The sequence below is a fragment of the Alosa sapidissima genome, chromosome 5 (genome assembly GCF_018492685.1).
Source record: "Alosa sapidissima isolate fAloSap1 chromosome 5, fAloSap1.pri, whole genome shotgun sequence".
Classification (NCBI taxonomy): domain Eukaryota; kingdom Metazoa; phylum Chordata; class Actinopteri; order Clupeiformes; family Clupeidae; genus Alosa; species Alosa sapidissima.
Genome location: NC_055961.1, coordinates 38,668,715 through 38,673,070, shown reverse-complemented (window position 1 = coordinate 38,673,070; position 4,356 = coordinate 38,668,715).

Below are 4,356 nucleotides of genomic sequence, written 5' to 3'. Positions count from 1 at the left end.
CTCAAGTCTCTGTCTGATATTTCAAGAGTTTTGTTTTACCTTAAAATAAAGTTTCCAAAATCATTTTGATGCCACATAAACTCTGAATAAGGCAAACAGCACTTCTGCCGTACTCACATTGGTTGTCATATAGAAAGTAATAGAAGTTGCTGTCGGGGGTAGGAACAGTGCCTCCCCTCCCACCACTAGAAGGCTTTAAAACAAAATTACTGTGTCATTATTGTCATTTAAATAATACAAAAGTGTTTTACTTTTACCTTTGTGGTTACTCCGGGGGCAGCCGTGGCCTACTGTTTAGCGCTTCGGACTGGTAACCGGAAGGTTGCCAGTTCAAACCCCGACCAGTAGGCACGGCTGAAGTGCCCTTGAGCAATGCACCTAACCCCTCAGTATACTTATACTTACTTATACTCATTAATTTTGTGATTTATATTGTATTTAATATGCCACTTAAGAAGCTTTATTCTTTAGGGAGAAAATTTACTTTCTAATCGTGATTAATCTACATTAATCTACATTAACTTGAATTTCCCCTGGGGATCAATAAAGTATCTATCTATCTATCTATCTATCTATCTATCTATCTATCTAATTCATTTCAAAATATGAGATTCATTAGTTAATTGTTTTAAATCGTTTGACAGCCCTAGTAAAAAAGTTAAGATTAAACTAAATGCCGCGGTGGTTGGGACAGACTTCTGGGGGCGAGAAGAGGAATGAGGCAGGGGATGGAGGATATTGACAGAGAAATAGATAGATAGATCCAAACTTGAAATGAAGTGTACGTTAGGCCTTGTAGGCTGCAGTCTGGAGATCACTGGAAGCAGTCTGAAATCATGGGTGATCTTGCAGATCAGCAACTCGGTGGACTGTTGACAGCGACAGTTTGTTGCTCCATGAGAATGCAGAGTTCTTCAATGTTACGGTAACATTAATGTCCAGACAGTTGGCACGGCAGCTCGCAGGTCAGCAACAGCTCGGCGGTTGCGGCAGATCTTTCACAGAGTAGGCTAGCCTTGGTCCAGCTGTCCCAAGAAATCCCCTCGACCAAGTGCAGCACCGCTCACGGATGGATGGAAGGATAGAGGCCCAGCTAGCCATAGCAAGCTCCCAATGCAGGGTTTCCCGCAGTCAAGGCCTTGGCAAAACAAGCCTGCCGCCTTAACTACGTCGTCAAAAAAAAAAAACATGTTACTCTGTCCTGTTTTCTCCCTTTCATTCCAAACCGTGACCAACGCCAATCTCCCTTCTCCGCAGAACGCATTCAAAAATAAGAAGAAACGTGTCGAAAAATAATCATATTTTATCATTTTAACATATGTGATATGCTTCCGAATCAGAGCTAGTGAGCGGAGCTGAGCGGTGCAAATATCTCGCTCCTCGCTCTCAAGAATCAGTCAAATCGCGAACAGCCACAGCTCCGTTTAATTGTCAGGTGTGATGAAATGCGTTCATATTCCACTTTTTATGTCATAAACGTTGCAGGCCTGTGGAAAGGTTTTGTGGTAGGATTGTCCAATGATCAAGTTGTTGCTTCAATTTGTGTTTTAATTTATGCGACGCACCGATGCTGGGTTCATCCGTTTGGCACAAGTTTAAAATGTTTAGCCGACTGCGTAATTTGTCATTTTCGTTCTATAAGTTACAATTTTCATGTCATGAATGTATGTATATGTAACATGCCTATGATAAGGCTTTGCAGTTGTCCAATATGGTCAATCTACTGTCTCAATTGTGTTTCATATTACGCGCAGAAGCTACATTCATGCATTGTTTGCTCCAGTTGATAATGTTTCTGCATAATTTGTCAGCTGTGATCAAATGCGTTCAATAAATTCCTGTTTTATGTCATAAATATAACATGCCTATGATTAATGCTTGTATGGTGTATCTAATTTAGGCCTCTCTTAAGTTCAATCAAATTTGCTTTGCCCACCCGTTTTTTCTGTGCCCACCCATTTGAACATTTCTGGCTACGCTACTGTTAGAAAGGAAACTGATAAGTCAGTGTACTATTCCTACAAAACAACTAGATACTAACAATGTAGAGCAAGAATAACCATGTGGTGGTGACACTGTTCCAGTGAGTAAAGATTCATTTTGGAATCTAAGAGACACATTTCGCGGAAACATGAGCAAAGAAAAACGTGAGCAATTTGAATATGCTTCATATCAAGTAGAAGGCTAAAGTAAAACTTGGATGCTAAGCCTGTATTCTTTTGGCAATTAATCCTGACTGATCCCTTTAGTTTTAGGCTTATGTGTATTAACGTTGCCAAGCTTGTTTGTTGTTGCACTATCAGTGTTGCAGTCTTTTAAAATAAATGTTCTGAGTGACATATATTGCCGGTGCTCTTAGTTTGGGACCAGGGAGCGAAATTGACCGGAGGAGCGGCCGAGTAAACAGCCACCTGCTCTCAGCACAGTGTTGACTTGTGCGTCTTTTTAAGATGGTGAGCGTAAACGAAGGAAAGCCCTCTAATCGGACGCGCAAGACTGACAATAGACGGGCCTAGGCTATATGGCCAATATCTAAAACGGTCTTGGTTTTATTAGCAAGACAGTTGGGCATGCCTCAGACTCGTGGTGTGAGCGGTATCGGAGTGGAACAGAGCGGCCACTCCGACCTCTAAATTAAAAAGCGCTCAGTGCTCAAATTCAATCCATATTACACAAAACTATAGTATAATCTATTCTTCATTCACTCGCGGTGTATAGATCAGGACAGACTTGCGGAACAGGCTGCAGGGCAACAGACTGACAGCCTGCATGAAGATAAGCATTAATGGTCCAATAGTAAAACAGTGCAATTACCAAAGGGCCCTTGAAATTATCTTTTTAAAGCCAAGGAGGATTGCTTGTAACATGCTAGTTGTCAGCTCTGCCATAAGTAGTGACTGATCATGACATTTGCACATTTTGTTGTTTTGCATTTTCTTTTGCACTTGTTCTATAGTTTGTAATAGTCTTTGTTAAAATTGCCCAAATTACACAAATATTTTGAAATATTTGTATACTGTTGTATAGTTTGCTTGGTGTTATTACTTTGTTAACTGTTAGCTGGTTATTTATTTAATATGTAGTGTTTAATAAATAATTGTTAAATGTACAGAGTCTGTAGTGTATCGCACAAACAAGACGCCAGCAACCACCCCCCACCCCCCCAGTCGGACCGACACCATAACCCCCCACCCCAGTCGGACGGCAACTGATACCAGACCCCCCCAGTCCCCACCCCCACCTACGACCTACCACCTTGACTAACACATTTCCTGCGGGAAACCCTGTTAATAATCAAGAAAAATAAACCGCTAATGAAGTAAACTTCATATTTATGAAAGGTTATGAAAGGTTTGGTAGCAACGAATGTTGAGTCATGTCTCATTAAACAGTCATGAATGCATTATGTGCAGTTTATGACAGCTGCTATGAATGTGTTATGAACGCACCCGTCAAGTAAAGTGTTACCATATTCTCTATATTTTGTCCAAATGATGTCTGTCTATCATCGTTGCACTCGGAGAAAACCGGTATGTTTCATTTGTCCTGCGTTTCTTCTACGGCTGCATACGGGATTCACTCGCAGTTAACCAACTATTTCTTTATTAGGGCAGGGCAGGCATATTTCTGGCTATTAAATTATTTCTAAAACAGTCTGCCAAGTGTGCACGTGCACAGGGGCCCTGAGCCAATGGGGGCCCTCGGATTTAAAAAAAAAAAAAATGCCATGAATTTAGGCTAGATTATGCCCGGTGCTTCTGTCTGTTAATTTGCGGCACAACTGAATGGTGTTATGGAACCGCGGACCGAAAGAAAAATAAACTAAATGTTTTCCTGATTAATAAATACTTCTTAATTCATAAAATATAGAGGCATAACATTAGGTGGAAGTGGTAGGCTATGAGTGCTCATTCAATTTGTATGCGTGTTTGCGAAAGTGAAACTGACAAACTGAACCACTCGTGGGTAGGTGAATGAAGTGGATTCCTGCAATGTTCATGAAAACAGCATAGTGATTGGATAGCCTAATAAATCGCGACTTGTTGTAGGCCTAACAGTATCTTATATCATAGCAAATAGCCTATGGCGATGCCGATGGCAGATAAGCCTACATTTATTTCACTCGTCTCGCTGGAGTGAGCACATAATGTGGGCTGTTGCGCAAAGAAATCAATTAGGGAGATGATCTGCATCTCCATATACCAAACGCTATAGTTTTACTAACATCTCCACTGTTAACGTGAAATATGTCTCCATGCAAGGTAGTGTCAATCAGTAGTGAAGTGAAAACCTTATCATGCAGGTAGCCAATGTTCACGTCACCTGAGTCAGACAGAAAACGGGCCCTGCTTGCTC